We start from the raw sequence: 20907 nt of genomic DNA, 5'->3' as shown, positions 1-20907 counted from the left end.
ATGGTATGCACTCACTAATAAGTGGATATTAACCTAGAAAACTGGAATACCCAAAACATAATCCACACATCAAATGAGGTACAAGAAGAAAGGAGGAGTGGCCCCTGGTTCTGGAAAGACTCAGTGAAACAGTATGTGGCAAAACCAGAACGGGGAAATGGGAAGGGGTGGGTGGGAGGACAGGGGAAGAGAAGGGGGCTTACGGGACTTTCGGGGAGTGGGGGGGCTAGAAAAGGGAAATCATTTGAAATGTAAATAAATTATATCGAATAAAAAAAAAAAGAAGGTGGGATGTGGGGGTCCTGGGGCTGTGGTTATAGATATGCATCACAGAGTCTAACCACAGTCCATGGGAAAGGCTGCAACAAAAAAAAAGAAAAGAAAAGAAAATCACCTGAGTGCTGACTCATTCCAGATTCACATATCCTCCCAGGAGAATGGAATTAGTATCAAATTACAAATAGCCCCAGGGCTATCCTCACACTTTGATGGTGTATAAATATCTGCTCTGTTACCTGCCCAGTGCCTAGAACTATCCAAAACCCAAATGGAGAGACAGACCCCCTCAAGAGAGAGCATAGACACACTCATATCAACAGCATTTCCCTCTCTGTGTCTCTCTCTGCCTCCACTACCCCATTAACTCCCATCCTCTGCCCCGAATAAACTCTATTCTATATAATGTCTGTGTGTGTCTAGTCCCTCGGGGGAAGGGATAACTGGACATGGGCCCACCTAGGCACCCCCTTCCCCCACAGCTCCCCATATACCATATTCTCTAAACCGCTTTCTCTTTTTATGAGCTCAACAGATGGGAAAGTCAATCAATATCTACCCACCTGCCATTGGCTGAGAAAAAGTTACATGACCTCCAACTACAAGGTGGATAAGGAATGAGTCCAAAAATAAGGAGCCATCTCTGAAAGTCTTGATTTTTTATTAAATTGTGACAATTTCACACTGTAAATAATGCACTCTGATTACTCTCACACAAACCCTCTCTTATCTTCCTACCTCCTCGCTGGCTCCAATCCCACCTCACTACAGGTCCCTTCTCACAGTCATTGTTTGTTTGTTTTGTGACTCACTGAATGTAATCAGCTATGAATGAGAATGGCCCCTGGTGTGGCTTGTCTTGATGCTGTTTATATTCTGATCTTAATTCTGCTTCCTAGAGAGGAAGCCGGCTATCACATACTCAGGTGGCCTCATGTGAACCTTCTCCCCATTTTAACTGGTTCAAAAAGGCTAGAGCCTGTGTTTGGGCAGTGGAAGGGAAAGGTGGGAATAAAAGTTTGAGAGTAGGGGCAGAGAGAGAGAGAGAGAGAGAGAGAGAGAGAGAGAGAGAGAGAGAGAGAGAGGATGAGAGGGGAAGGAGGAAGGACAGATGAAGAGAAGGAGGAAGCCATGATGGACCAGAACCATGTAGTCAGGAGAAATTTCAAGTAGCAAGAAATTTCGTATAGCTAGGAAATAAGTTAGTATAGTGTTAGAACTGCACAGTCTAAACATATAGCTTGCAATTATAATAACTGGATTGTATGGTTTTTATATGGGCTTATCGGGGTTGGAAATTTCAGCAACAGGCCCCCATAGGTTCATATTTTTGAATACTTGCCCTTTAGTTGGTAAAACTGTTTGGGAAGGATGAAGAGGTGTGGCCTTATTAGGGGAGGTGTGCCACTGGGTTTCAAAAGACATAGCATTCTCAGTTTGCACTCTCTGCCTCCTATCTGCAGATCAAAGACAAGCTCTCAGCTGTTCCTGTCACCATGCATTTGCTCTACCATCATGGACTCTAATGCTTTGAAACTGTAAGCCTAACTAAATAATTTCTTTTATGAATTAGCCTGGTTCGTGGTGTTTTGTCATGGCAGTAGAAAAGAAATTGAGATGCCAGGACTGTCTATATGCCCAGGTCTGGTACTGTTATGGTGGGCTCACCACTAGATACACACCTGAAGACAATGTTTGGCTTCCAACCAGAGTCCATCAGCAGCCAATCGTTTGGTAGCAAGAGGGACTCCTGGGCAGCTCCCTGATCCCTGATTGGTTGTTGACCTGCCCAGTGACCTACATACCTAATACAAGCAATAGCAGCTGTTGTGAGATCGTGTTTGCAAGTACTGTGCTATTCCCTGAAGATTACATTTCAAAGGCTGTCTCCATGTCTTCTAGATCTTGCAATCGTTCTAGCTCTTATTTCATGATGTTCCATGAGCCTTAGTGTTATAAATTTATTAATTTCCTTCCTTCTGTCATGCTTAGGGCTGAGCCCTCAACTGTCATCAATTCCAAGTCCTTTGAACAACCACGAGTCTCTGCACTAAGTGTTTTTTCACTGCAAAGACAAGCTTCTCTAATTAGGGTGAGAGTGGTATTTCTCTGTGGAAAGGAACATCAATATTTAGAAGGTACTGGTGTTATGGCAAGGCAGTTGAACAGTACTGAGTTCTTCCTAAGACCTAGTCCTCACCAGCCAATTTTAAAATGAGATTTCCAGTGCTAGGCATTCATTCTCTCATGTGGAGTGGACCTCAAATCCAATCAGAGAGCGACTGTTTATATTCTTAACAGTCAGGCCACAAGGGCCACCCAGGGCACTTGTTGTCTGGCAGTCAACAATGCAGAACATTTGCTGGTTTAGCTAGGAGAAAGTTGTAGAATTCCAAAACCATTTGCCCCAAAGAAAATCACTGCCAACACATACTGAAAAAATGGGAAGACCTTATTGCTCCTTGTTTTCTTTTTTCTTTATTTATTTCCTCTTCCTGTCTTTTTTTCCTGTTGTTTGGGATATTGGGGAAGAATTTGAGTCAAGGTCTCATGTATCCCAAACTAGTCTCAAAGTCGTTACAGATAATCATGATTCATCTCCAACTATCTAGTCTTTGGATTACAGGCATTCTTCCAGTTGTATGCAGTAGTGGGGGGTCAGACCCAGGATCTTGAATATAACAGAGAAACATTCTACAAACTGAGTTATGTTCCCAGCTCTCTATAATTTTGAAGGTGCACTGTCCTGTGTATAATAAAATCTAGAATGTTATAAAAATGGATATCAATGTGTAGAATGTAAACACTCTACCACAAGATGAAAGAGAAATATACACAGAACTGAAAATAATCTCATAGAACTGGGAAGTTGCCTCAGGAGGCAAAGTGCTTGATGCACAAGCATGAGGACCTGAGTTCAGATCCCAAGACTCACATAAGCCCCACTCAGGAGCAGGCATCACTAAATCCAGAGTTGCCTAAGAAGATGGTAAGTAGCCTGGTATACACAGAAGCAAAGGAGACACTGACACTCATGATGGTCATCTCATTTTTACACATGGTCTATGGTATACACACACATATGCACATACACACACATATACATATGCACATATATACACATATACACGCATGTGCACATACATACATATGCACATACACATGCATACACATATGCACACACATATGCAACAAAAATATACACATATGTATACACATGCATACACACATATAGATGTTATAGCTTAAATATAAACATATTTCAAAAAGAACCTTCTGTTTTTATTTTATAAATAAAAGTAACAGACTTTGAGTTAGTCAACCTTCTGGAGTAGCTATTTATACTATCACAGACACAAAACTGTGTCAAGAAAACAACCTGCTCAGTGATTGCCTCGGGGAAAGACAGAGCTGGTGCACACATTTGCATGGTCAGGCCAGTAGTGTACATTAGCAGTCTATTAGGTTACTGCTGAGTTAGTTGTCAATCATCTTTTCACCTGCAGTTGCTTTTTATATACAAACAAATAGGAACTATGATTGATCCCTATTTATTGTTGAGGAAAGATGTGCAAATTAATTTTAGTGTGATTCCCAGCCATAAATAGAGTCACAGAACACCCTCAGGCAAATTGTAGCGCATCACAGGCTGGACAATAGAACAGTGAGAGGGAGGGGTGGGGTCTGTTTCATCTAGAAAGCCTAAGTGTGGTGTGTAAGATGCCAGAGGTCACAGGAGAGAAACATACAGTGCTCCTGGGTCACAGCTTCAACTGTCAACTTAACACATGTGGAAAGAGGGAACCTTAATTGAGAGAAATACCTCCATCAGATTGGCCTGTGGGAAGCCATGTGGAGCATTTTTCTGGATTGATAATTATACTGGGAGAATCCAGCCCATTATGGGTGTGGCCACCTCCGGGCAGGTGGTCCTGGGTACTACAAGAAAGCAGGCTGGCTTCTGGAAGTGACATGAGAAAGTTGGCTCAGCACTGTGGAGGGCCGCTGCCACCATGGGCTGCAAGTTTGGGAACCTGACACGAATACAGGGCACATAATCTCCTACAGCTTGTCACCCTTTGAGCAGCGTGCTTTCCCAAACTCTTTCAGCAAAGGCATTCCCAATGTGCTGTGTGGCACTCCTGAGTGCATCCTGCATGTAGCACTGCTCTTTGTAGTTTGCTACCTGAGCTACACATGGGGCAACCAGGAGTCTGAGAAGTCCAAAAGGAAGAATCCAACCATGTATGAAAATGGCAAGTGAACAGCCGCACCTGGATGACAGTCCCCTGCCTTTGAAAGACCCTTCTCTGGGAGAGGAATCTACTCTGTGCTCTTGAAGACAAAAAAAAATAAAATAAAATAAAATAAAATAAATAAAAAGAAAGAAAGGAAGAAAGAAAGAAAAAGAAAGACAGAGAGAAAGAAAGAAAGAAAGAAAGAAAGAAAGAAAGAAAGAAAGAAAGAAAGAAAGAAAGAAAGAAAGAAAGAAAGAAAGAACGCTGAGTAAACCACAGGGAGCAAGCCAGTATACAGCAACCATCCACAGTCTCAGCTTCAGTTCCTGCCTCCAGGCTCCTTCCTTGACTTCCTGTGTCAGACTTCCCTAATGGTCTGTGTGACCTGAGAAGTGTGAGTCAAACAGACCTTTCCTCTCCCGGGTTTTTTGCTTTGTTTTGTTTTTATTTTTGTTTTTGTTTCGTCAGTATTTTATCACCAGCAACAGAGAAGCAAAGTAGGATGGACATCTTGTACCTGCGAGTTGATACAATGTCTCTCCTACCTGAAATGAGACACATCTGTCAACACCAGACAAAAGGAAGCAAGGAATGGAGAAGCTGAAGAGGAGGGAAATGGGAACCTTTGCAAAGGTCTGGTGTTCTCATTTAGATGCATTGGGCATCCTAATACTCCTCTGTGAGTATGAAGCAGGCATCTGGGGTGGATTGATGAGAGTAAGGTAGTCTTACTAGGATCAACAGTCCCTACTCATGTAGCAATGCCACTAACATGAATCTCCTCTTGCATCATAGGTCAAGGTCACCCAGATACAGCCAGTCTCCTTCTGGGGCAGTGAGGGTCATGGGTGAGTGACACACACTCACACGTCTGCATGGAGTAATTGTCAGATGCACAAACTGTGGGTTCAGAGGGAACTGTCCATCTTCACATTCTCAGCTATGAGCAAAGCACATTTGACAAAGACAATTAATAGAACTGACTTAGTAAAAACTACTTAACATTTTAAGTTTTGTCCCTTGAAAAAAATCTCTCTCTCTCTCTCTCTCTCTCTCTCTCTCTCTCTCTCTCTCTCTCTCTGTCTTATCTTTATCTCTTTCTCTCTCTCTCTGTGTGTGTGTGTGTGTGTGTGTGTGTCTGTGCAAGCATGTACATCTGCATGTGTGAATTGAAATTGAATGTAATTAGGGGAAATGACAGGTTGGCCTTCAGAGAAAACTGATTTCTTCACTATAAATAAGGGCTTTTTTCCCCTTCCCCTTCTGTCACCAGAATTTACCTAACATGCCTCAGTTTCTTTATTTACTAAACAACCTGAAAGTAAACAGTTCATGTCCCTCTCCAAACTTCAGGAAATATTGTTGATCAGTCAAACTCAGATATTGGCAAAAAAAACCACCTATAATTATGATTGCTTATAATAAAACTAAATGTTTACCCTTTAGGTCCTGACCATATTAGAGAGTGATATAATGAGTCTACAGCCTTGGAATTTTTCCACATGGTTTATCCTGAACCCCTATCTACTGTGCCTCCAACACACCGTACATTCAAGACTCTGGTGGTCATTCTATGTTCATTCTTCTCAAAGCTTAAGCTGAGATTTGAGGAACATCAAATAGCTGAAATGCTTTGGTCTGCCACTGACACAGCCATTTTCCTCTTTGCTATGACCAAATATCTAACAAAACTACTCAAGGAGGGGTTTGTTTCTGCTCATGATCTGAAGTCACTGTGTATATGTGTTGGGGATGCATGGCAGCAGGAGCTTGAGGCAGTTGGTCACTTTGTATCCACAATCAGGAAGCAGAGTGAGGCAGCTGGTCACATTGTACCCACAGTCAGAATGCAGAGTGAGGCATCTGGACACATTGTATCTACAGTCAGGAAGCAGAGTGAGGCAGCTGGTCACATTGCAGACAGTCAGGAAGCAGAGAGAGGCAGCTGAACACATTGTATCCATAGTCAGGAAGCAGAGGGAGGCATCTGGTCACATTGCATCCACAGTCAGGAAGCAGAGAGAAGCAGCTGGTCACATTGTATCCACAGTCAGGAAGCAGAGTGAGGCAGCTGGTCACATTGTATCCACAATCAGGAAGCAGAGTGAGACAGCTGGTCACATTGTATCCACAGTCAGGAAGCAGAGTGAGACAGCTGGACACATTGTATCCACAGTCAGGAAGCAGAGTGAGGCAGCTGGTCACATTGTATCCACAGTCAGGAAGCAGAGTGAGGCATCTGGACACATTGTATCCACAGTCAGGAAGCAGAGAGATAGAGATGGATGCTGGTGCTCAGCTCACTGTCTCCTTTTGATTCAGCCCAGGATCCCAGCCCATTGACTGTTAACACAGCCACTCTGCAGAGCCCCCTCTGATTTCCCTCAGACTGCTCAGCCTGGCACAGCTCTGTAGCTCTTTGGAATGGGAAGCCAGTGCTATCTTGGGACTTTAAGGCAGCCCAGCCAGGTACTGGGCATGTACCCTGCCCACGTCCATCACTCCTCACCTCTGCCCACTTGGCTGCTCTTTGCTCTAGCTTGCATTCCGGCTTCCTAGAAATCCAAAGCACCCCCACCTCTCACTTCTCTCCTTTGTCAGCAATGCTATGGATGGCTGCCCTGTGTCCCAGAACACCTACAAGTAGTTTCAAGAGGAAAAACCGAGTTCAAAATATTTCATAAATCCTCCTCTGGGATAATGACTAGGTGCTCAGACACTGTCTTGTCCTTTTACAGTAGCTAAGGGTAGTGACAGCTTCAGCTCTACCTGAAAATAGAATAAAGGCTGGGTTAAGCACCTGGTCCCCACCACCATTAAATCAGTGGCCATTACTGCTGGATAAAAGTCTTTTGTGGCTCCCACTGTAATATGTCATAGGGTGAAGAGGATTTTTTTTTTATTCTTTCCAGGATAGAAAAAGAGATTGTCACAACAAAGAAATCATGACCTCTGCTCTACAAATAAACCTGCTGATTGAAGACTGCCCACCTCAGGTTCTTCCCTGACTCTGGCTACACCAACTCCTATTGTAAAAAAACCAAGCATCCCCTGCTCTGTGACTGCCCCTGTAGTTACAAACAGCTGGGCCCTCTGCTTTGGAAGGCATCATTTTTATAATTTCATTTATGACTTTCACTAAAAATGATTCATTGGTATTTTTAATTGTGTGTTTATATGTGTGTTTGTGTGTACATGTGTTTGTGTATGCATGTGCATGTGTGCATGCAGTACCTGTAGAGGCCAGAAGAGGGCATCAGCCACTGAAGTTGCAGGTGATTGTGAGCCACAAGATAGGAGTGCTAGAACTGAACTCTGGTCCTCCATAAGAGCAGCAAGTGTTCAACCTCTGAGCCATCTCCCCCTCCCCCAGCCCCTGCTCCCATTTATTCATTTTTATAAGGCAGGGTTTCACTTTGTAGCTCAGGCTAGACTCAAACTCATGATGATCCTTCTGCCTCACCCCTCTGGATTGTCAAAGCCCTGAACCCAGCTCTTATCCCAAAAGGGTTGAGAGATGGTGTGATGGTTTGAATAAGTTTGGCCCTCATAGATTCATGTGTTTGAATACTTGGCCATAGGGAGTGGCACTATTAGGAGATGTGACCTTATTGGAGGAAGTCTGTCACTGTGTAGGTGGACTTTGAGGCCTCCAATGCTCAGACTCCACCCACTGTAGAAGAGTCTCCTCCTGGCTGCCTTTGGATCAAAAGTCTTGGCTCCTCCAGTATCATGTCCGCCTGGATGCTGCCATGCTTCCCACCATGATGATAATAGACTGAGCCTCTGAAACTGTAAGCCAGCCCCAATTAAAATTTTTCTTTTCTAGAAGTTGCCATCGTCATGGTGTCTCTTCACAGCGATGAGACCCAAATGAAGACAGATGGCTTATTCTAGAATCAAATATAAGTGCCCATGACCCAGGAACACAATTCTGGATAACCCGAGTTCTGATGTGGTAATAATTTCATGAAGTCTTATAGAATCAAGACACAGAAAGCAAAAAAATCAAGACACTTTTCAAATCCATTAATGGAAATGTCAGGAAGGTTACAGCAATGCAGGGAAATCTGCCCCAGGTCTCAGATGCTGTCTGATGGCTCTTAACCTGTCTGATGGTGTGTGATGTAGGTGTACATTTTGGGGAGGGGCTACTTTATTGGGTTCTTATATCTACTATCCTTCTCCATCCCAATCCCTTCCAACCCCCCAACACTAGGTAGGCAAGAAAAAAGGTTAGAGGGAAAAGGGGGCATAGATCTCTTCAGTCTACTTCCTGTTGGTTAGGGGCATCAAGCTCCTTGGCACAAGTCCAATCTTCATTATTAGGATATCTTCAACAAGTAATCCAGAAATCCAGCAATAACAAACAGAACAGAAGGAACCAGCCTCAGCAAGGACCAGCATCAGCAGGGGGAGGAGCAGCAGCAGGGAGAGCAGCAGCAGCAGGGGGAGCAGCAGCAGCAGGGGGAGCAGCAGCAGCAGGGGGAGCAGCAGTTTCCACAGTTCCTCTCAGAGCTCTCGCATTTATACCCTCTCAATAGTCCCCAGAATTCCAAAGGTAAACTCCCTGCAGCTGACAAAACTATGCCTCTCCTAGAGCACAAGACAATCTTAGTGGCTATGGACAATATGAAGCAGCCTCATGTCCCATGCCTGAGATTAAAATAAAAATATATTCATGTAACATAACTGGGATGTTTAAGAAAAACAAAATTCTCACTACAGTTTGGTCTGTATTGTCAATGCACTCCAGAAAGCTTTGACTGTTAGGCATAGGATGTTAGGTCAGACACAGAAGTGGGTAAGGAATGGCTATTAAGCTAGTCCATGATAAATTGTAATTAGGCTCTAGACCTGCAGCATCCCAACCCCTCCACGTTCTCTGGAACTGTAATCAGCTAAATTAGCCTGGCAGACCACCCAATGAGAGCTGCCATTGTTTCCAAGAGTTTCTGTTCACACATTGCAGATACCAGATTGCATACAACATCTGTAATACTAGGTATTAGAGATACTTAGTCTGCAAGACATCATTTCAAAGTAACCAACGGTCATCTACCTGCTACATAGATTCTTAAGGTGGTGAATAGTAAACACTGACATGCCCCTGTCTCAGACAAGATCTGCAATATCCTAGACCATTCCGTAACATTATAACATCTGAATAAATGCCTGAGGCTCCCCTGGGTTAAGAAGAAGAGGGGAATTTGGCAACATTGCATACTAAATGTCCTTTTTATTTTGTTTAAACTGTTGGCTCTTTTCTGCTTTCGGAAGGTCTCAGAGGCTAAGTCTACCCAAAATGCACTGTGTTCCAACACCCAACATCAACTTCTGCATCCTTTACCACTTACTTCATTCCAAGACCATGTCCTAGATGGAGATTTTACAGCAGATGGTGACTTGTACCCTGGGTTATGGTGTTAATGACAGTGCAGAGCTGCCCCAGGGGAAGCAAATAGTGGTGTAGTTAGACTCATTCCGAAATGCTAAGGGATGCTCAGCCCACAACAGCTTCTGATTCCCAAGACTCACTGGTTTGGCTGCCGGGTTTCAACTCACTCACTGTAACACTGTGATAAATGCCCAGGGTGATGGAGCAGAGACACTGAGAGATGATGACACAAAAGATCCTATTGCATCACCCCTCCATAAGGGGCAGATTCATATCCTCTGCTTCCTTGGGCTTCGTTTGAAATTGTAACCTACAGATCAAAATACAATCCGAGGAGTGTCTCAAAAGAATTTTATGCAACTCCTGCCTTAGCCATAGGAGGGCTGTGGGGCAGGGTGTGAGAAGGTCCTCGGGCAGTGCAATAGCACATTCAACTGTGATAACCCTGAGCCAGATCATGTCCACTTCAATTCTCTCATCCCCATCCTTACAGCACAGTATCTCTACCACTCTGTGCTATGAAAGATGATGGGCTTGGGAACCCCCAAGGTATGTGTCCCACCCAAGGTCACGAGGCCCTGTCTTACCCACAGTCCCACACCTGGTAAATGCCCAGCAGATGCGAAAGTCTCTCCTCACCCCTACCCTTCTTGCAGCAGGCTCCTGGCCACAGGAGGATCCCACCTCTGCAGTAAAGTTTTGTTTCCTTTCCCTCTGCCCCCAGATAAAAGCCCTGTTCTCCTGTAAGCAAAGCCGTCTCCATTTCTTTTCCAACTGCTGTAATAGAATACTCTGATGAAAGCCACTTAAGAGAGAAAGCATTTATTTTAGCTTACAGCATAAAGCACCATCCATCAAGGCGGACTCAAGGCAGCAGGAACTGGCAGCCACTGACATGGCCTCACGATCAAGAACGGGAGGAAGGAAGGCACATGCTATGTTCATTCTCTTCTTTTCAAATGGCCCAGACTCCCCCTGTTTGAGGGCTGGTCCGACCACAAAAGGATAGATCTACCCATACCAATTAACCTAACCCAGTTTCTACACACACACCTCTCCCACGTGACTCTGAGTTCCATCAAACTCACAATCAAGACCATCGGGGACAAAGTTGGAGGTGTTTCCTCATGTCTGTGTGTTTCTGCTTCCTCTGAATGATTAAACTGTTGTATAAACACACAATTCAACACCCTTGACCTTCTGGGAAAGTTAGGTAGCCAGAAGCCAAAACAGTTCCACTCTGCTCTGAGGCTGGACAAAACCAAAACAAAGGCCTCACTGCCCATTACTACTGAAGCCCTTGAAGGATTTCAAGATGAGGATCTGAGCATGCCCTTCATCTTCACAAGGTGAGGTCCAGAGAGAGTCTGGACAGAATCTTTGCAAGTCAGGACCTATTACCTAAGACGCCTGTGGCGTCCAGTCTCACTAGCAGCTGAGTCAGGATAGATCAGGAAGGATCAGAATAGATCTCAATGGAGTGAGTGTCTGTAAATATTCTTCACCTGGCCCCTCTCCTGGGTGATTTCATGCCAGGTGCTCTTTGGTCTTTCCTTGCAAGTCTCTATTTGGTATTATAAAAATTCTCCAATTTCTCGAATCTATTTAATCAGAGTAGAAAAAGGAACTCCCCTGCCGTTTAGCCCTTTCAATTTCACGACTCAGCACAGTCTTAGATTATTCCACTCTTTTGCATTCACGACAAAAAAACACAAAAGGTGACAGATGAAATGTGGGTCAGGCCAACTTTTATTCTGGCCCAATAAAAGTGCAAGTCCTCTGAAAAAAAGAACCTTTCCCAGCAATTACGAATATAGAGGAATAATGTACAAAATGTGGCGTTTGAGATTGAGGCCACCGTCATCATTTTAAAGCAGTTAGGGGGCACATTTCAGAGTAAATAGACCTGATTCTGTAGGCTGCCTAGAGATGATGAAGCCAGATAGGATTCTCAGAAACCCTCGGAGGGGAAGAGCATGTCATATAATCAAGTCATTTCAGATAAGATCCGAGGAATTGAAAAATATTAATTTTGATGATGTGAGGCAAAATGAGCTGAGAGAGAAATGGGAGAGGGGAGGGGCATCTCCTTTACCAGCCACATCCCAGGATTTAAGGGAGTGATATGCTTGAACTAGTTGTATGCCAATGTATATGTGTGCATGTGTTAGGGCATGCGTGTGTGTGCGTGCGTGTGTGTGTGTGTGTGTGTGTGTGTGTGCGCGTGTGTGTGTGTGTTTGTAAAAGCAATAGGTGTGTCTTACTGTCAGGTTTTTGACACAGGGACTCTTGCTGAAGCTGGAACTCACTACAAAGCCCCAGGGAACCTCTTGTCTCCCTCTCAGAGTTGGAATTATAAGAAAATGCTATAGTGACTAGCTTTTCATGTAGATTCTGGGGAAATGAGCTCTGGTTATTTGTTTTAGGTGTATGAATATTTTGTTTTGTATGTCTGTGTACCACATGCATGCAATACCTGAAAAGTCCAGAAGAGGGAGGTGAATCTCCTGGAACTGGAGTTACAGACACTTGTGAGCTGCTGCGTGGGTGCTGGGAATTGAACCCTGGTCCTTTGCAAATCCAGCCTCCTTCCACTCCCCCTCTCCTGTTCCCACTCCTACTTACCACTCTATTCTCTTCCTTGATACTGTGCTTTCTCACATATAAGTGAGAACATGCTGTGTGTGTTATTCTATGCCTGGCTTATATTGCTTAATGGTGTCCCAGAGGCCCACATATGCATCTAAAAATGACAATTGATTTATACAGTCCATCCTGCCTGTCGACCGCATTTCCTTCATCTATTCTCCATCATCTACCATTGATGGACTGAAGCGGGGGAATAGTGTGGAGCATGAGGCATAGAAGGGCATACACAAAGACTACCAACTGGCCAATGGGAAAGCTCCCCTGGCTGAGGCTGATCAGAACAGATTGGAACCACTGGTGTCAGGACAGAGGCATTCCAGAGTTAAATCACATGCTTTAGGGAGATACTTAAGATGCTAATGGGGCAGGCTTGGGAGCATGACATTGTCTATAGAGCCTCATGTAACATGCAAAGCATGCTTGAATCTACACGATGCATGATCTAAACCTCCCCACACTGCATGACAGAAAGGCGCACGTGCTGAGTGGATCTGCGCTGTCTGGGAGTCTGAACTTTCTCCTGCTGCAGTTGGCTTCCTTCCTCAGAAGCGCATCTTTGTCTAATCGACTCCCCCTGCTTCTGCTGCCTGTGTCAGTGCCTGTGCCTGTGTCAAATTCTTCACTTCTGCATGTGTGAATCTGGACATCCCAGTGGCTGCCCAGCAAACCCAATGAGCCAATATCACCCATATTTTAGTATTATGGAAAGTGTCATAATGAAGAGTGTGTGGTGTCCCTCAGAACACTGGTGCTGCTCATCCCTTTCTGGCAGTGGTTCTCAACCTGTAGGTCACAACCCCCTACGTGGGCCAAACAACTCATTCACAGGAGTCAAGTCTCAGACACCCGGCATATCGGATATTTCTGTTACAACTCATAACAATAGCAAAATTGCAGTTATGAAGTAGCAATGAAATAATGTTATGGTTGGGGGGGTCACCACAACATGAGGAACTGTATTAAAGGGTCGAAGCATTAGGAAGGTTGAGAACTGCCTTATGTTAACAGCACTGCAATCATCTTGGACCAGGTATCATTCTGCCCCATGAGGAATTCATTTTATTTACCTGTGTCTGTGATGATCCTATGTACAAATATCACATTCGTGTCTGATTGGAATTAGGCTTCTTGGGGGGGACACAATTCTACCAGCACCATAAAAACCATCTCTCCTGGAAAATCCAAACTCTGCCTGTTCTGACCCTGCTTTCCCATGGCATAGTGCTTTGGGTTGAGTGGCATAAATGCCAGATTCTGACCTCAAAACAATGCCAGTGGTTTCCTCTGGGCCTGGTAGGAGCTCGTGAGAGGGAGGTAAGGAAGAGGCAGACCAACAGGACTGCCCCTAACCATTTCCAGTTAATTGGCCCACCTGAGAACAAACTCCAGAATGGCTTTGTTTAAAATGATGGGGATTTTTTTAAACATTTTATTACTGGTGGATGTTTCTACGCATTAAGATAAATGACTAGGGGGGGGGTACTGTCGCTTATTTTTAACTTACACATAGCCAAATGTGTTAACCCATGAGCCTTTACCCAACAGCTCAGAATATTAAAAAAGGAGACCTTCCAGTAAGCTGAAAACATGGGCAGGAGCCTGACACTTCACATTTGACACATTTCAGTGGGAAAGTATAGTGCTTTGGGAGGTAAAATAAAGAGAGTAAGAGATTTTCTTAACTAAATAACCAAAATATTTAAGTATTTGTTAATTGTATGCCTTGTATTTGGATGTGCATCTAATGACTCATGGGATATTTCTGTCAGCCCTAGTAATCTGGCTGGATTGGTAAAGAGGGAGCTAAAGGGAGACAAATGGAGAGAGATAGAGAGAGAATCTGGGGAGTAAATTGTGCCTTTCTTGACATTTAATTTGTATTTTCTTTATGTATATTGTGTGTGTGTGTGTGTGTGTGTGTGTGTCTGTCTGTGTATGCACATATGTGCATTATGCGCAGCAGCCAGAAGAGGGCATCAGATCTTTTGGGACTGAAGTAACAAAAAGTTGTGAGGCCTCATGTGGTTGCTTGGAATTGAACTCAGGACCTCTGTAAGAACAGCCACTGTTCTTAACCACTTAGCCATCTCCCCAACTATTCTTTGACATTTAAAAGAATATTCATATCCACTGTATCCATGCCCACAGTGAACCTCAGGTTAGAATGCTGTCTGAGGAGAACCCATCTGTATGGGTTTGAGTCTTGGATAATTGATGCATAATTAATTCATGACCAATACCACTTGGCTGAACAGGATTAACTTAGTAACTTTAAGCACACATGTAACTGGGGATGCAGTTGGGGCTGGTTGTGCATATGTGTAAGAACACAATGAAGCTAGATCCAATATTTCACTTTGATGCCATTAATTATTTTTTTTTACTGTATGAAATCCTTGATTTATATTCTTTTAACTAGTCTCATTAGTTGCAAACAACAAAGCTAGACAGTGGCATTATCTGAGACGAGAGAAAGCAGACTGAGGCACCTTTCCACTGGACAGGAATTTCCATGCTAGCCATAGCGTAAAACGCAGACGAATTCATATTCTATGGCTGTGATGGCAAATCTAACTGAACCTGAGCTGTGCTTGAGAGAGGAGATGCAGGCTCAGAAGGTGTGGCTCTTTCCTAGATGGCTGTTGTCAGAACCTGGGACAGCTCCTGGGTCCTGGCTTCTACAGGCATTGATTCCATGACCAGACTCTCACTCCCATAGTTTGGGAGACTCACCAACACCCTCCCTGACTTGTGTCAGTAAGTCCCTAGGCAAACTTTCCAAAAAGTCAGGTTCCCAAAAACTGAGGCTGGAAACACACACATACACACACACACACACACACACACACACCATGTTCAAAATGTGGTGGGTGCTTTCAGGGGAGAAAGGGACTTTGTGTCTGCGGTACATATTATATCCTTTGTTCTAGTTTCCGATGTTCCTATGGTAGAAGCAGGTGTCCTTGACTTCTAATGGGTCACTCAGACCTCTGCAAACATCCTACACTCATATGGATATGGTACCGTTCACTGAATCAAAGGCAGCAAAGGCACCACCAGGGAAGGCTTAAACTATCCTGAAGTCTGCCATCCCCAGAAAACCCTGATCATCCCATGTCTGAGGGGCAGAGGGACACTGACTTGGAAGTTCCCTGTGGAAGTTAAGAATCACTTCTGAAAGAGGAATATCCTGGGTTGTAGCAGGAACAGTGGGGCTGCCTCTATGTTAATGGTTGGGGCCATGAAGCCACAAAAACATCTCCTGCAGGAGGGCCTAATTGAGGACTGCCTGATAGACCAAGGATTGTTGGTGTGAATAATGCCAGCCAATCAGGAACTGCTGTTTAGAAGAGATGCTTTCTTGGGACCAATGGGGGCGCAGGAGGAGGGTTTTTTTTTTTTTTAATTTTTTTTATTCGATATAATTTATTTACATTTCAAATGATTTCCCCTTTTCTAGCCCCCCCACTCCCCGAAAGTCCCGTAAGCCCCCTTCTCTTCCCCTGTCCTCCCACCCACCCCTTCCCACTTCCCCGTTCTGGTTTTGCTGAGGAGGAGGGTATTAAAGGAGCTTGCAGCAGTGCTCAGATGAGCTTACACTGGCGTTTTTCTCACCTACTCCTGGAGTCTGTGTCATTGATTCTGTGCCAACTCACCCCAACTCTCAAGGGCAGGTAGGGTCAGGTGGAGAGCTGTCCAGGGCACAGGCAACACTGGGTCGAGAGACTAAGAAAATAATTTTCTTCTACTTGGGGTGGAACCCCAATCAAAAGGCACCCAGGATTGTAGGACTGTGTGTCACCTGAAACTGAGGACATAGAAAGGGGTGGCTGTTCTCTCTGTGACAGCTAATCTTGGTTATCAGCTTGAATGCACCTGGTACCAACTAAAAGCCAAGCTGCTGGACATACCTGGGATAGATTTTCTTAATCAGATTACTCAAAGCAGGAAGACCCACTCTAGTCCTGAATTACACCTTCTGTTGGCAACCTTTATAAAAGACATAGAAGAAGCAAGCTTTTACTTTTTGACTGTTCATCCTCACTCTTGCTAACAAGTTCATCCATTCTGTTGTTGCAGCTGGTATTAAATCCAACTTCTTCAGGATTCTGATGTAGACTGAAAGCCAGCAGCTCTCCAAGAATTCTCCAGGACCCCAGCACCAGACTGGGACTGTAGAGAAATCCAGACTTATGGATTCTCAGATTCTCAGGCTTTCTGTCAGGAGACAGCCATCATTGGACTACTGAGACTGCATCCTGTGACTCACTCTAATAAATCCCTTTCCTATCTAAGTGTTTATTCTATCTGCTCTGTCCCTTCAGAGAGCCCTGGCTAATACAGGCACCTTTCCTGGACAATGGTAGCTTCAGGTGCCTTTCCTGGACCCTTTGGATCTGCAGAGCATGGAAGGGCAGCAGCTGGTTGCCTCTGAATAGGACCTGGGAACCTGGGAGCCTGGAATTGAATCCCCAAGATCAGCAGCCATGCTGGACCAAGACACAGCAGTTTCCACAAATGGGCTGGACAGTGTAACTCCAGCTATCTGGGAGACTCCCACCAAATGGATGGGATGTTCTGAAGCCACCGTGGAGGAAGTTGTGCTGGCTGGGCTGAACTTACGAGGTAGGAGCAGGCGTGGTATCTGCTGTCCTTTCAGGATAGAGCCCTTCCACTGTAGGTAGAGCTGTTAGGTAAAATGGTTCTGTAACCTGCCTGTTAGGCTTGAACACCTGTGAGTAGAGGCCATGAATGGCAGAAAGAGTGACTCATAGAGTTATAGAGATGAAAGGAGAGGAGGTTTGCAAAGGGAGGGGAGGGGAGGGGAGTATGGGAGGAGGGGGTAGGAGAGAGCTAAAGGCTGGAAGGGACTCCATATGTCACTGCTGGGTTCCATAGGACAAATATGAGTGGCTTAAGTTGAAGGGGTCTCATCATGACAGCCAATAGTGAAATGAGAGCAGACCTCTCATACAGAACCAATTCTGACAAGAGTCTGAACAATTGCAGAAGCCAGTTCTCTCACAGACCTTCAGAGAAGTTCTCAGGCAGCACAAAGGAGGTGGAGCCCCACCCCACCCCCACCCCACTCCATGCCCTCCATGAAGTGTTTCTGATCCTCAAAACAAGGCGACAAGTCACTTCTGTGGTTTGCTGTCATAAAGCACACACCAGAAATAGCATGTGTGGAAGCTCATCAGGCCTTACAATTGGCAGGGTATGAGAAAGGAGGGGCTGACCACATTTTCCTAAGATTGAGGTAGAAATGTTCAACATGAAGTCATGTCATACTGTTCTACACCTTTAATCCCAGCACATGGTGGGGGGGGGGAGGAGGCAGATCTCTGAATTCAATGTCAGCCTTGTCCACAAAGTTTCTGGACAGCCAGGGCTACACAGAGAAACCCTGTCTCAAAAAAGGAGGAGGAAGAAGAAGCCGAGGAGGAGGACAAGGAGGAGGAGAAAGAAGGAGGAAGGAGGAGGAGGAAGGAGGAGGGAGGAGGAGGAAGAGGAGGAGGAGGAGAAGAAGAAGGAGGAGGAGGAAAAAAGGAAGATTTAACATTGATAGAATATGATTTAGAATATGAATGCTGGTGTATCCCTAAAACACCCAGGAGAGTCAGTGTGGATGGAGAAGGGAGAGCTGTCTCCCAGGTCCCATGTAGGTTGGAAAGATGGCAGGGACCAAGGCTGAGGTAAAGGGAGAGGACATAATCACTTCAGGAGTCCCCTGTACTTCACATTTATCCAGCGCTCTAGTCAGGAAGTTTGCCTTGAGTTCACGCATCTAGTGCAGCCATTTCTTTGCAGGGGAAAAAATTCATTTTTATTGTTTAAATAGGAAGTAAAAAATCAATCTACACGACAAGGACATTTTTAAAGGCTAATTTAGTGAAAATTGTATGAAAAATGTAGAAAATAATTTTTTCCTAGCAGTGTAGATCCGAGTTTTCTATTTATATGCAAATGCTGGATGTCTGAGCCTATTTTATGTTTTACAATTTTGAAATATTACCTATTTCATAAACCTTGGATTAATGAAGTCCTGACAGGATAGTGAGTCCTTTTTGGAAAATAGTTTTCGAAGCTATACTCCTTCATGTAAATTTGTTACAGCTATTTCTTGCTCCACGGAAAACCACAATGAACATTTTAATTCTTAGCTATAATGTGCCCTATTTTTCCCACATTATTCAAAAGATGAGTTGGTTCTCCTTTAAGATTTACTTTATTTTTTATTATACGCATGCCTGCGAGTTTGTGCATTTGAGTGTAGTACCCATGAAGGCAACAGACATAGGATCCCATCTGGACTTAAAGGCACTTGTAAGTCACCTGGTGTAGGCTCCAGGAATCGAACTCAGGTCCTCTGCCAAAGCAGGACTTGTTCTTTACCCCTGAGACATCTTGCCAGACCCTCATTGGGTTTTGTTGGTTGGTTTGCTTTTGTCATGTCTTGTTTTGTTTATCGTGTTTTGTTTTTAAGAAAAATAATTAAACATTAAATTGTTAAGAGTAAGCCTACCTCTAGCCAAAAACATCTGCAAATCTCTGCCTACAAGACCTTCTGTGACAAAGGGACACTCAGTCTCCCCCAACAACCTCATTGGACCTACGATCACGCCTGAGGCATGCACATCTATGAGGGTCTCTCCAGAGAGGAAGAGGGAAGACCTGCCCTGAGTGTGGAGACACCACCCCAAATCATAGGATTAAAGGAGAGAATAAGAAAGGCCACACAGCACTTTCCCTCTCTGTGCTGTGCTCCTGTAATCAGAGAGCGGCCCCTATCACAAGGTGAGACCCCTCAGTAACCAGGAGCCAGAATAAACCTTTCTTTCCTTTGCTGTCTCCATTGGGCATTTGTCTCTCCTATGGAACAGTAGCTAACATGGGAGCATTTTCAAGTTGCCCAGGAATTCCCTGGGTTATTTGGCCGCCTGAGTTTTAAATGTATATAATGGTCCCTGTGGAAGGAGAGTGGATAATTCAGATTTAGCCGCTAATTCTCTCCCACATGGTGAGAACTTATATAACACAGAAAGGTCCTCAATGCATGAGGAGTTAAAAGGGCCATCTGGGACTGAGTTCAAATCTCCAGATCCCCAAAGAAGCCGATACAGTTGTGGGTGAGCATGTAACCCCAGCCTTGAGGGAGCAGGGATCATGGGGCTTTCTCGTGGTCTTCCCAGTTCCAGGTTCAGTGAGAGATGCTGTCTCAGAGGAATATTGGAGAGTGATCGCCTTGTTGCTGTCTAGGGTCCATATTAACATGTACATATGCATACACATATGCACACATATGCATGCACACACAGATAAACAGTTACACATGCATGCACACTCACAAATTAATAAAGGTAAAACAATATATAAAAAGAATAAATGTGCGCTATTTGCAATCTTTTGTTTGTAACCAGGTCTTGCCTGGTTGTTGAATGTAAGAAATTCTATAATCCTTGAGTTGAGGTAGGAGCCATATTATCCCTTTTGCAAACATTAGTTCATTGCTTAGTGCCCATTCACAAACTCTCAACCCCATAGCCTGCATCCTGCCCACAAGCTATCCTGAGAACAGGACGAATCCGGGAAGAGGCGTGCGTTTGATGGTTGTCCAGGAATGTCTCTTTCTGGCTGCAATGACTTCATTTTCAAGTTATTGTGATAATCAGAGGGCAATTGCCTCATTGGTAAGATCTGCTGGGACATGGGCTAATGAGGCCTGGCTGAAGACAAAGGCCACGAGTGCCTCTAAGCCTCTCAATTAGCACAAATCTCACTGTGCCAATGGAACTGTGTATATTGCGTCCATGATCTGAGCCTTGATTAGGACTTGCCTATTGGGCCAGGAGGATTAGACAGAAATAATCAATGAATACAGAAGAGGGGGAATGTGTCCAGGAGCTTCACCCTCTGACCATCTACAGAGCCTTGCAACTCCCAAGGGACACCTGCAGAGGACACTAGGATGGACTACACAGACACAGGACTCCTCACCACCCTCCGCCCAGCACATGAGCCCATTTGCTGTACTGCAGCCTGATTCGTACCATCAATAGCTGGAATGTTTATCTGCCCAGAATCACCTCAGTGGAGGCTCATGACATCAGGATAGATGGGAAGACATCTCACGTTTTTTTTTTTTTTCATTACATTTGTGTCTGTGACATTACCACCATTTTGATCCTTGGAGGAAGGTGTGTCTCCACTCCCCTCAGAGCTACCTCACTGGCTCCATGCTGCCTGTGTCCTGGGACACTGTGCTCATCTCTCTGCCTTCCTCCCTTCCTTCTCCAGCTGCTGTTTGCTGGGTCTGGGGGGCATTGGATCTCTAATATGGAAGAT

General features: G+C 44.6%; 1 pseudogene; it reads left to right on the top strand.

Moving 5' to 3' along the window:
- The first annotated feature begins 4289 nt into the window (after positions 1-4289).
- On the top strand, positions 4290-4540 carry LOC127673394 (cytochrome b-c1 complex subunit 8-like; annotated as a pseudogene).
- Positions 4541-20907: the final 16367 nt, after the last annotated feature.

This window comes from Apodemus sylvaticus, chromosome 22 (genome assembly GCF_947179515.1).
Source record: "Apodemus sylvaticus chromosome 22, mApoSyl1.1, whole genome shotgun sequence".
In the NCBI taxonomy this organism is placed as follows: Eukaryota; Metazoa; Chordata; class Mammalia; order Rodentia; family Muridae; genus Apodemus; species Apodemus sylvaticus.
The sequence above is the reverse complement of the archived record's forward strand: the minus strand, read 5'-3'. Positions and strand labels throughout refer to the sequence as shown.